This window comes from Rutidosis leptorrhynchoides, chromosome 1, assembly GCF_046630445.1.
Source record: "Rutidosis leptorrhynchoides isolate AG116_Rl617_1_P2 chromosome 1, CSIRO_AGI_Rlap_v1, whole genome shotgun sequence".
Lineage (NCBI taxonomy): Eukaryota > Viridiplantae > Streptophyta > Magnoliopsida > Asterales > Asteraceae > Rutidosis > Rutidosis leptorrhynchoides.
Window position 1 is genome coordinate 171,754,361 of NC_092333.1, and position 13,883 is coordinate 171,768,243.

A 13,883-nucleotide genomic window follows, 5' to 3' on the forward strand; every position below is an offset into this window, starting at 1 on the left:
ATCCCGCCTTTTTCCATTTACTTTTCCGTTATACTATTTTAAACTCCGTTATATGTTTATAACATCTCCCGTTAATACGCGTTTTAAATTATCTCGTTTAGGTAATTCACGCACCCGAACGAATGTTGAGGGACTAAACTTGACAAGGGATCAAACCCTTGACTAGGTCAAAGGGTCAAACCCCTTTCATCCATTCATTTTCATCGTCATCTTTTACTACTTTCAAATCCTCTCAACATTCAATCCTTAATTCATCATCTAAATCCGATTTTGGAGGCTAACATCAAAACAAATTACATATTTGGAATCCTCTCTTCATTCTCTACGTTTTGATACTAATTTCATCTCGATTGGGTAACTTTCTAAAAACTCTAAATTTCATAATCTTAGTGTTCTTGACTTAAAAGTGTGTTAATTAGTGTCTATGGCTCATTGTGATGTCGTATATGTAATTTGTATGCTCGATCTTGTGATTTGACATAACTAGCATGAACTTGAAAAAAGTGTTTGTTAAATCTTTGATTTTGGATGATGAAATGTGTTTAGATGTTAATGTTTGTATGTTCAAAGTGTTAGTTACTTCATTAGCTTCGTTTTGGTGTGTTGATTGACATGAAAACCTTACATTAACATGATTATTGGTTTTGAGATTTTGGTTAGGGTTTGATAGGCTTAATATGAACTTTTGATGCATCAAATGCTATGAAATGTTGTTGATAAGTGTTTAGTTGCAATGTGTGTTTGATTACCTTCAAAACGGCATATCATATGTGTGAACTGGTTTCCCGAAACTTAAAATGCATTTGATGAACTTGAAACATTGATTCTGAATGTTTAACGATCATTCGATGAGGTTTTTGTTGTCTTAAATGATGAACTTGATTTAGGAAATGTATATAGTTGTGTTCCTTGTCAAAAGAGCTTTCCGATGATATAAGATACATGTCTTGATTGTTTGCGGATCATAAACTAGGATTGATTGAAGTTTGGTTCGTGCACTTGTGTTTTCTGCAAACAGGGTCTGAGTACCAATTGGGACGCCGTACAAAACTTAATTCTGGACTCCTTCCAAAACTTAATTCTGGACTCCTTCCAAAACTTAATTCTGGACGCCGTCCAGATACACTATCAGATTCTGTTTTGCTTGGTCGTCTCACGAAAAATATTTGCTATGCTACGCACCTCCGATTGACATGAAACTTGACCAACATGCTCATACATGATTATAAAACTTAGAAAAATTGTCGGGTACCCGACCCGACCCCGTTGACTTTGACTTTGACCAAGTTTGACTTTTAGTCAAACTTAACCAAACGTTTATGCAATCGTTTTAACATGCCTTTATACTTGATTCTTGTATGAAACTTGACAACGTGATTCACATGCTATACTATTCGAGTCGTATTGAGCCATAGGACTAATTAAACATCTTTGACCAATCTTGACTATCGTTATTGATACAACCTATTTGTTTAGGTCAAGACTAGCATTGTTCTTTGCACACGTTACTTGTCGAAGTACTTATTTGCCCTTTCGCTCAAGGTGAGATCATAGTCCCACTTTTACTCTTTTGCACTTACATTTGGGATGAGAAAACATAAACGTTTCTTTCTACTAAGTGAACATAAGTACAGGAAAACAAACATTCTACATACGAGTTTGAACAAAAATCCTCAATTCGATTATCATTAGTTACACTTGCCGGGTGTAAGCGAGAACTTATGTTATATGGCCATATGGGTTTGACAAACCCTCATTCAAACGGTTCGCTACCGTTTACGAATGAAATATATTTTCGAGAAACAGTGTATGTTCTAACACTATTGTGATGGGGTTCTATGTAAGGAATGTTAAGCATTGATAATTGGGTGCTCGTGAAACAAACTTTTGGAATGTATTACTATTATATCATTGTTGCAAATCTTGTGGTTCACTTGTACTTACTTATTCAAACCTATGATTTCACCAACGTTTTCGTTGACAGATTTCTATGTTTTTCTCAGGTCCTTGAACATTTGTGTGATACATGCTTCCGCTCATTACTTTTGATACTTTCTTGGATGTCGAGTAAACATGCATACGTGGAGCGTCTTTTGGCTACTTTCATTTGTGTCGCATATGTTTAAATTGTACTTTAAACTTTGTTATGTAACTAGTTGTCAAACTACCTTGTAAACCTTGAAACATCTTTACTTTTGAAATGAATGCGACATACTTTTGGTCAAACGTTGTTTTAAAGAATTATGACCACGTAACGAGACCAAAGTAGATGGCGCCGTCAATGACGATTTTGTCAGGTCACTACATTGCCAAATCAGAGAAGAGTAAAAGTAAAAACAATATTTTTGGTCTTTTAAGTTTATAAGTGCAAGGAAAGCAATTAAGATAGTTTTGATATCAAAGAGATTAAATATGCTCATCTAGACTTTTTACTCTCGATGTGAATGTTTATTTAGGATTAAGATCGGATCGATTGGTTATGCACGAGAACTAATTGATCGGTTTACCAAGAGTAGTCTTGAATAAACACTCAAACGGGATTACACGACGCAAGTGATGTTCTTGTCATCTAAGACCTCCTATTTGTAATCACCTAATTCAACTAGTCTAAAGACTTGAAGAATGATCAATTCAATGGTGTGTTGATCATGATCCACTCCTATGTCAACTAATGGTTTAGCTTAGTTCATTCCCTTGGTCTGGTTAAATGTTCAATTCACCCAACCCAAGTAATCAATTAAGTGTGGTAATAAGATCCCTATAAACGTCACTAGATAAGGCAAACTACTAACACCTATTAGTTATATGGAATTGAGTAGTGAAAATATGCATGACAGATTCTAGGTAATTGATCGTTCACCTAGACAACTACACATATCAATTAAGCTATCTGAGAGTATCTACAAGAGTCGTTCTTACATTCCTATATAGATTAACCGTTTGAACGCAACTTACCCCTTTTGGTAAAAGACGGGCAAACACTTGTCACTAGGTGTAAATCAATATACTAAATCAGCAAGATGGTGTTTCTTAGTTGAACAAGTATACTAACTAGTTGATTCGAAAAGATTAAACTTAACAAGAATGGTTCTTGTATTCAAACATCAAACTATCATGCATGGTAACTATCAATCAAAAGTAAACATTCAACATCTCGGTTATTTATCTAGATGAACATAAAAGGAACTAGCCAACAATCATGCTAGAAAACTTAAACATAACAGTAACAAAGATAGAATTCATTGTAAATACAAGATTGACCTTTTTAGAGTAATCTTGGATGAAGCCCTTGAATGATCCTTGAATCTTCAATGATTTTAGTGTTTAGATGCACTTTGATAAGCTCAAGAACTGTTTTGAATGATATGTTTTCGTCTCTGAACAGAAAGAAAACTGGCACACTTGGAATGAAGCTGGAAAGAGGTTTAAAAAGGCTGAAAAGTAGCTGGAAAGCACTGTGCGCGGCGCGCACATAAGGGGTGCGCGGAGCGCACTACTCACCTACCACACTTTTACTTTCCAGTTCACGATCGCACTTCAATTTGGACGTTTCAGGTACTTGTACGCGGCGAAGTGCGCGATGCTCTCTGTTGTGCGCGGCGCTCTCTGTTGTGCGCGGCGCGCTCTGTTGAACTTGCGCGGGGCGCTCTCTGGTTTCCATTTTAATCAAATGTTCTGATCAAAGTCTTGATTGAGCGGTGGTGTGCGCGGATAGTGCGCGGCGCGCACTGTAGCTTTCATTTTTCTGTTTCTTCGTTTCTTGTTCTGGTTTTGATCTTTGAGTTGTTTCATTCATTATCTTCAACATTTCTTCAAGTATTCAATGATTCTATGCTTAATTACAATACAACGGAATAATAATGGAAATATTACAAATTCGTATGAAATAACCGACGATAGGACTTGATATTGTGACTAATGATATGTCTATTTTGAGTAATATCACTTATATACAGGTCTACGAATGGTGAATAAACGTTCCCAATCGTGAAAAGAAGAGCTGTCATACATTTGGATCAGATGCTCCCTAACTGAGTTAGCAAGTTGGACCCTTTCCAAAGGCTCCCAATCGATTACCCTCGGCACTTCTACATTTTTCGGTATCTGTTTGAATTTGTTACTTTGATATGTTGGGTAATCTCTCCAGCTTCTATTGAATCTCAGATTAGGATTCAACGTGTGTTCAGGAATCGTTGGGTATTCTACTAGCGGATGCATCGGAAATACTATGAAGGCATCAACAAATTGTAGTGGATCATAATAAGGTACGTGTTGATCAGGTTGATGTTGTTGTTCCTGTTGTGGTTCTTGTTCGGGTTCTGGTTCGTATTGCAATTCTGGCTCAGGTTCCTGTTGTGGTTATCTAGATGATGATGATGCACCTCCAGTTTCAGTATATTTCTGCAAAACACATTAAACACAAAATTTGTGCATCCAAATATGCATTAGTGTTAGCAAGATAACAAACTAAAACAATCACAATGACATGTTTATTCTATACTAAACTTATGCTCATTTTCATATTTTTATAAAAATCTACATTTTTTTAAATAAGCATATATGAAAATGCATACAAAGTTCATAAGCATTTAACTTAAATAACATGTCAAAATAGTCATTACTAGCAATTAAACAAGTCTCAAATGGCAATTATATCAAATTAGTCAAGTTCATGAATTTTAGACTTAAAAAGTCCACTTTAATTCTCAAAAATCATGTTTAGGATCAAAGTTTGGATCATTTAGCTACCTAAACATGTTACACTACTTAATTTAGTAAATATTCATGACAAAAATCGGCCATAACCTATTTATATCAAAAAGCCCCAAATTATTCAAGAACACAAACCCTAGATTTCTAAAAAATTTGAAGTTTTTGGCTTCAAATCATGTTAAATATCATCAATCTAGGTTATACATGCATAATATACTAACAATTTAACACTAATTATACTAGAAATTAACAAAATTAAATTAGGTAAAATATTGGTAAATATCAGAAAAATTAAGAAATTTAAGAGTTTAGGGGTGTAATTTTTACCTTCTTGTTGAAAAATCCGAATCTATGCATGATTGTAGCGGATTGTAGGACGAAATTTGGTGAATTTTGGTGAAAAAATGATGAAATTTGAGAGGGTTTTGGGAGAGTTTCGTATGTGTTTGTGTGTGTGAAAGTGTGGAGACAGAACAAGCTCGCTGCCATTTTGTTCCTGACCTGAATTTCAGCTCCATGCGATCGCATGGTTCTGAAGTTCAAATCCCATGCGATCACATGGGGTACCTGTTTGTTTTTTTTTTTTTTTTATTTATAAAAACCTTACACTTTTTAAAACATATAATTAAATTAAATTTTAAAAATTTGTTTCTTTTTAGGATGAAGGTGTTTCGGAACGATGTCCTAGTCCGTCCCTCGACAAAATTTTAAAATTTGTCATTTTTAAGCGTTGTTTTAAAAGCAAAGTTTTTTGGGTTTTTTAAATGTTTTTGGCATACTTTAATTCAATAAGATTAAAAATAATGATAATAAAAGTTCTCGTCCCTCCTTTGGGTAGAGCAATTTCGGTTCAACGACCTAGTTTTCAACTCACAACGAATTTTAAATATCAAATTTTTAACTTAGTGAAATAAAGTAAATTTTTGTTTTTAACATCACACCAAATTTAAATTTAAAATGCATAAAATTAAAAATTCACATTATTAATATTTTTATACATACAAACTTTATATTAAAAATTTTAATTTTTTCAAATATTCACAAACTTATATATATTGATTTTTAAAAAATTTACAATAATAATCTAATATTAATTTTAAGAACAAAGTAAAAATAAAATTAAAAATCTTTTTGGTCTTTTATCCCACTTTAATCAATCAAATATTGTCAAAAATATACGCCCCTCTTTTTGGTAAAGTAATTTCGGCTATATTACCTAGTTTTACTCCTGATGAATTTTTGAAATATTTTGGGTTGATTGATTAAAGATATTTATACCTTAAGAATAAACGGTAAATTTCGCAGTGATGTAATAAATTTTTGTATGATATCAATAATTTCGGTTACGTATACCTAATTTTATTGAATACCAATTTAATACTTTATAGCGAACGATTCAGCATTTATTTTCAAAAGATTAAAAGCAATAAAAAAAATAAAAACTGTACATACTTACCTATGAGAAAGAATTCTTAGAGACCTGCTTTAGCCGACTCATAGGAGAGTCGTGTGATTCGGTTCTCCATAGCTACGTACGCATAACCTCGAATCTTCAATATCTTTTCTTCTAAACATATGAACGGTCCTTCTCTGCATAGAGTAACAAATTTGGTGTTTGAATATGTTTGATTATTTGAACATTTACCTTCGTGTGACCATTTTCCACATTTATAACATCTTTCAAGGTGTCATGCTCTTCTTTTTATTGCGGATTTTGATTTTCCTTTACCAAAATGTATCTTATGATGATCTTTTCTGAGTTCTTTTCTTACTCCATCCATTTTTTCTCTTATAAATGATACCAGTTCACTCGGAAGTATGTCATTATTACGTTTAGTAATCATAGCGTGTAGCATTAGACCATGGTTCAGATCAAAGGAATTCTTCATCTCGTAAAACCTAAAAAAATAAAAATTCAGAATGGGGGGAGAAGACTAGTTCTTTAGGGTCTGCTAGGGAAAGACCATTCGGATTCCATTCTCGGAAACTACATGAAAACAGAATATCTAACTCTAACAGAAATACATATTACCCTAAAAAGATTCGAACCTCCCCACACTATGTGGTGTTGAAATTGTGATTAACGTTATTTTCAATTGGATTATCAACAACTTGTATATCTCTGACTTTTGCTTCAATCCATTTGTTGATTTCCTCTGTAACTTTCACAAATTCAACTAACATTGCTTTTTCTTTTGGTGATAAATTAGATACTAATCGGTTACATAACTTAAAGTTTCCCTTAATCCTAGCATCGTGAATCCGTTTATAAAATTTCTCCATTGAACTGTTAAAAACGGGTTCATCTAATTTCGTATCATCAACGGGGTTCTTTGTGATCGGATCATCATTAAGTATTTCTTCATCTTCCCCACACTTATGCGTTTTTATTGGTTTAACAGTTTTGGTTGGTGGAGATCTAAACTTTCGGTTCACAAAGGTGATCGATTTATCACCATCCCTAAGTGTCATTCTACCTTCTCTTACATCAATGAATGCCTCGGTGGTTGCTAAAAATGGGCGACCTAAAATTAGAGGAATATCAAGGTTTTCCTCCATATTAATAACTATGAAGTTTGCAACAAAGGTCAAACTTCTCACGTTAACAAGTAAATTATTTGCTATTCCAACCGGGTGTTTAATGGTTAGGTCAAATGATTGAACATCTATTTTGGTTGGTTTTAATTTACCCATACCTAATCTTTTGTATAAGGAAAGAGGCATAATATTTGCACTTGCTCCTAAATCTGCGAGTCCATTATATATAGCACCATCATTAAGCAAGCAAGAAATGATAAATTCGCCCGGGTCTCCTGCTTTAGCAAGTCGAGTTGGTTTGTAAACCTTTTTCGGGTGTTCTTTTCTTGGTTCTTTCACTTCTATTTGAATTTCTTGTTCACATTTTTCTTCGTTTCTTGGAATGGCAGGTTTGTATAAGAATTCTTCTTCATCACTCCAATTTGAATCCTCCCTATTTTCTAATTTTGATTTTTCATATGTTGTTGATAACATATTTATGTTTTCATTTTGAGGGTTTTCTTGAGTGGTGAAATTATGATTGACTTCATTGTTAACTTCTATCGGACCATGTATGTAATGTTTAACTCTGTGACCATTAACTTTAAATTCAATCCCATTTGAATTTATTAACTCTATTGTTCCGTATGGGAAAACTCTTTTGACTATAAATGGTCCAGACCATCTTGATTTCAATTTTCCAGGAAATAGCTTGAATCGTGAATTGAAAAGAAGAACTCTGTCTCCTTCCTTAAATTCTTTTGAATTTCTGATTCTTTTATCATGCCATTTCTTCGTTCTTTCTTTATAGATTAACGAATTTTCGTATGCTTCCTGTCTTAATTCTTCTAATTCGTTTAGTTGACTTAACCGTAGACGTCCGGCTTCATGTAAATCAAGATTACATGTCTTCAAAGCCCAAAATGCTTTGTGTTTAATTTCTACTGGAAGATGACATGTTTTTCCGTAAACGAGTTTGAAAGGTGTGGTTCCAATTGGAGTTTTGTAGGCTGTTCTAAAATCCCAGAGTGCATCCTCCAATTTCATGGACCATTCCTTCGGATTTGATCCTACGGTTTTCTCTAGAATACGTTTTAAAGCTCGGTTGGTATTTTCAACTTGTCCACTTGTTTGTGGATGATAAGCGGTTGAGATTTTATGAGTTACTCCATATCTTTTGAGAACTTTCTCAAGTTGATTGTTACAGAAATGAGTACCCTGGTCACTTATTAAAGCTTTCGGTGTTCCGAACCTTGCAAAAAGACGTTTTAAAAAGTTGACTACAACTCGTGCATCGTTAGTTGGGAGAGCTTGTGCTTCCGCCCATTTAGATACATAATCAATGGCAACGAGAATGTAGAGATTATTATGAGATTTTGGAAATGGACCCATAAAGTCAATACCCCAAATGTCAAATACTTCACAAACTTGAATGACATTTTGTGGCATTTCATCACTTTAACTTATTTTTCCGGCCCTTTGACAAGCATCACAGGATTTGCAAAGGAGGTGTGCATCTTTGAAAATTGTAGGCCAATAGAATCCAGCATCGTAAACTTTTCTTGCTGTAAGTTAAGGCCCATAATGCCCTCCTGTTGGTCCTGTGTGACAATGGTTTAAGATTTGACTGGCTTCATCTCTGAATACGCATCGGCGTATTATTCCATCGGGACAACTTTTAAACAAATGTGGATCTTCCCAGAAATAGTGTTTTATATCACTAAAGAATTTCTTTCGTTTTTGGTACGATAATCCTTTTTCAAGGAATCCACATACCAAGTAGTTTGCATAGTCTGCAAACCATGGAATTTCATTATAATCTATCTTCAATATATATTCATCAGGAAAGTTGTCTTGTATGGCCGATTCATTTAGAATTTCTAATTCAGGATTTTCAAGACGAGAAAGATGATCAGCGGTGAGATTTTCTGCTCCCTTTTTATCTCGAATTTCAATATCGAACTCTTGTAAGAGTAAGATCAAACGGATTAATCGTGTTTTAACATCTTGTTTTGAAAATAGGTATCTAAAAGCAGAATGGTCAGTATAGACCATCGTTTTAGCTAGAACGAGATATGAACGAAATTTGTCAAAAGCAAAGACAATAGCAAGGAGTTCTTTTTTAGTAGTTGTATAATTCATTTGTGCTCCTTGTAATGTCTTACTAGCATAATAAATAGGTTGAAATCGTTTTTCAATCCTTTGTCCTAAAACGGCTCCCATTGAAAAATCACTTGCATCGCACATTAGTTCAAACGGTAGATTCCAATTTGGAGTTATCATGATCGGCGCATTAGTGAGTTTTTCTTTAAGAATATTAAAAGATTTGATGCATTCATCTGAAAAGATGAATGGAGCATCCTTTTCTAGGAGTTTATTCATAGGAGTGGCAATTTTAGAAAAATCTTTTATGAAACGTCGGTAAAAACCGACAAGCCCTAGAAAACTCCTAACTCCTTTAACATCGGTGGGATGTGGAAGTTTAGCAATTACATCTACTTTAGCTCTATCCACTTCAATTCCTTCCTTTGAAATTTTATGACCAAGAACGATGCCTTCTTTAACCATGAAATGACATTTCTCCCAATTAAGAACTAGATTTGATTGTTCGCATCTAATAAGCATTCGTTCAAGATTGACTAGACATGATTCAAATGTATCACCGAAGACTGAAAAGTCATCCATGAAAACTTCCATGCATTCTTCTATCATGTCATGAAAAATCGCCATCATGCACCTTTGAAAGGTTGCAGGGGCATTGCAAAGTCCAAATGGCATGCGTTTGTAAGCAAAAGTACCATAAGGGCACGTGAATGTAGTTTTCTCTTGATCCTCGGGTGCTATTAGAATTTGAAAGTATCCGGAAAAACCATCGAGAAAACAATAGTAACTGTTTCCAGCTAATCTTTCTAACATTTGATCAATAAAAGGTAAGGGAAAGTGATCTTTTCTGGTGGCGTCATTTAATTTTCTATAATCAATACAAACACGCCATCATGTTACAGTCCTAGTAGGAATAAGCTCATTTTTCTCATTTGTGATGACAGGCATGCCACCCTTCTTAGGTACGCATTGAACTGGGCTTACCCATGGACTATCAGAGATTGGATAAATTAAACCTGCATCTAGCAGTTTAATAATTTCATTCTTAACAACATCTTGCATATTAGGATTTAGTCTTCTTTGGCGTTGCACATACGTTTTATGACCTTCTTCATAAGGATTTTATGTGTGCAATACGAAGGACTTATTCCTTTAATATCATGAATTTTCCATGCAATAGCTGGTTTATGAGCTTTTAGCACAGAAATGAGTTGAGATTTTTATTTTTAGTAAGAGAAGAAAATATTATTACAGGTAATTCGGATTCACCATGAAAATAAGCGTATTCCAAATGGTTTGGAAGTGGCTTTAACTCTAATGTCGGTGGTTCTTCTATCGATGATTTATATCGATATCTGTCTTCTTCTTTTAGCATTTAAATTTCTTCTGTTGTTAGTTCATATCCATTAGCCATAAGTGTAGCTAACATTTCAGCTTCTTCAATTGGTTCAGTTCCTTCTCCTAAAGAACATTCTCCTGTTCCTTGTATTCTGGAAATTCTTCTAACAATTCTGCATGTGAATCTATAGTTTGAATATAATAACATGTATCATCTGCAGATTGCGGTTGTTGCATTGCTCTATCAACTGAGAAGGTAACACTCTCGTCCTCTATACTTAGGGTCAGTTTCTTACCAAACACGTCTATTTTTGCTTTAGCCGTGTTTAAGAATGGTCTTCCTAATATGAGAGGAACTCGAGAATCTTCTTCCATGTCCAAAATAACAAAATCTACTGGAAATACTAAAGTACTAACTTTAACTAGCATGTTCTCCATTATCCCTCTAGGATATTTTACTGATCAATCGGCTAGTTGTATGTTTATTCGTGTTGGTTTCAATTCTCCAAGGTCTAGTTTAGCGTATAGTGAATACGGCATTAAATTTATACTAGCACCTAAATCTGCCAATGCTTCTATTGAACTAAGACTACCCAGAAAATATGGAATTTTGAAACTTCCTGGATCTGATAGTTTTTCTGGTATCTTATTCAACAGCACTGCAGAACAATTAGCATTCATAGTAACAACCGAGAGTTCTTCCATTTTTTTTCTATTTGTGATTAGATCTTTCAAGAATTTAGCATATCTTGGCATTCCTGAAATCACATCAATGAAAGGAAGATTGACATTTATTTGTTTAAACATATCCAAGAATTTGAATTGCTCGGCTTCAAGTCTCTCTTTTCTCATTTTACTCGGGTAAGGAAGTGGTGGTAGGTATGATTTAACATAAGGTTTTTCCTTAACTGTGTTATCTTCATTAACCTTTTTAACTACCGGTTCTGTTTTCTTATCTCACTCAGGTTGTGGTTCTTGTGGAGTAGGAATAGCTTCATCAGAAATTACAGGCATTTCAGGTGGTTTAAGTGTAATACCACTTCTTGTGGTAATAGCTTTAGCTGTTTCATTCCGGGGGTTAGCATTTGTATCACTAGGTAAACTTCCCGGTTTTCTTTCACCTATTAACCTTGCTAGGTTACTTACTTCTTGTTCCAAATTTTAAATCGAAGCTTGTTGATTTCTAAATGCTTGAGCATTTTGTTCATTCGTTTGTTTTTGAGATGTGAAAAATTGAGTTTGAGATTCAACTAGCTTCGACATCATATCTTCTAAATTTGGCTTTTTATCATCGGTTTGTGGTGGTTTATTTTGAAAAATAGGTCTTTGCTAATTGTAAGTATTGTTGGATACTTGCTGATTGCTAGGACCTTGTTGGTTGTTGTATGGAACATTTCGGTTATAGTTCTGATTTTGATTGTAGATTGGTCTTGGCGGTTGATAATTATTCTGATAATTATTTCCAGGCCTTTGGTTTAGATATGAAACATTCTCTCTTTGTTCCATTGTTAGTTCAATACTGAGACAATCTTTTGTCAAATGTGGTCCTCCACACTGCTCACAACTAATTCGTATTGAGTGAATATCTTTAGTCATCTTCTCCATTCGTCTCTCGACAGCATCTATCTTTGCGGAAATGGAATCTATGTCATGACTAGAATCGGCTCTAGCTGCTTTAGATGATCTAACGATATCTTTTTCTTGGTGCCACTCATGTGAGTGGGAAGCAGTGTTATCAATAATTTTGTAAGCGTCAGTTGCGGTTTTCTTCATAATGGAACCACCAGCTGCTATATCGATGTCTTTTCTTGTAGTGATGTCGCATCCTTGGTAGAATATTTGTACTATTTGACAAGTGTCTAAACCATGTTGCGGACATCCTCTTAATAACTTTCCAAATCTTGTCCACGCTTCGTATAGAGTTTCATTTGGCTTTTGTGTGAACGTAACTATTTCTCCTTGAAGTCTCACGGCTTTAGATGCCGGAAAGAATTGTTTAAGAAAATTTTCAACTAAGACGTCCCATGTATCAATCGCCCCTTCAGGTAACGATTCTAACCAATCTTTGGCTTCTCCCTTTAAAGTCCAGGGAAATAACATGAGATATATCTGTTCATCCTCCACTTCTCGGATTTTAAATAAAGTACAGATCCTATTAAAAGTACGAAGATGTTCGTTTGGATCTTCCTTCGGCGCACCACTAAATTGGCATTGATTAGTTACCATGTGTAGGATTTGTCCTTTGATTTCATAATCTGGCGCATTAATGTCAGGTTGAGTAATTGCGTGACCTTGGCCAGTGCGTTTAGCTCTCATTCGGTCTTCCATACTTAGAGGTTCCAGATTCTCCATGATTGAATTTGTTGAATCTGAATCACTAGAGTATTCTGATTTAATGGGTTGTTCCTCGACAATTTCTGTTTGAATGATTGGTGGTTCCGGAGGAAAGATTAATAGTTCAGGATCTCTGAATTGTCCCTGAATATCCTCCGGATTCTCAATTGTGAGGTCGGGTTCAAAAAATGGATTATCAGAAATTTGAATTGGAGTACTTGGTCGACTAGATGACGATTCTGAAGAAAAATCAACGGCGACAATATTGGCTAGATGTCTTGATCGAGTTATAGGTGGTAAACGTATAAAAGGTGGTGAACGTTTTGCTCGGTGCATTCACTGAATATCCTATTAGTTATAAAAGATAAAAATTATTAAAGTTATCAAATTAATAGACTTTTCTGATTTTGCCCACGTTTCGAATAGCCAATAGATGCAGCAGGGAGTCAGAACCCTTTAAATCGGAAGCTCACAACTCAGCCACTAACAAATCCAACTATTACTACGAACCAGAAAATTTTGGATGTCTATCAATTTAACCACTTAAAATAATTTTTCGTTGAAGTTTAAAGAAATTTTAGAGAAGAAATAGAAAATTCTATGTCCTAAAAAACTAGAGCGTCGAGAAATAAGAAAGAAAAATAGCGTGTCGGAAAAACGTCGAAAAATAAATGGTCGAAAAATAATAAAAAGAACGTAGCGCGTCGAAACTTAAAAGTCTAAAAACTAAGGATTAAAAGTTGCGTCTAAAAGTATTAAAGCTTAAAAGGAATACTATATTTTCAAAACGGTATAAACTTAAAAAGGTACTAAAATATTAAAACAGCGTCGCAAAATTCTAAAGCACCTAAATCTTAGTCTAAAGAAAAAGTACTTAA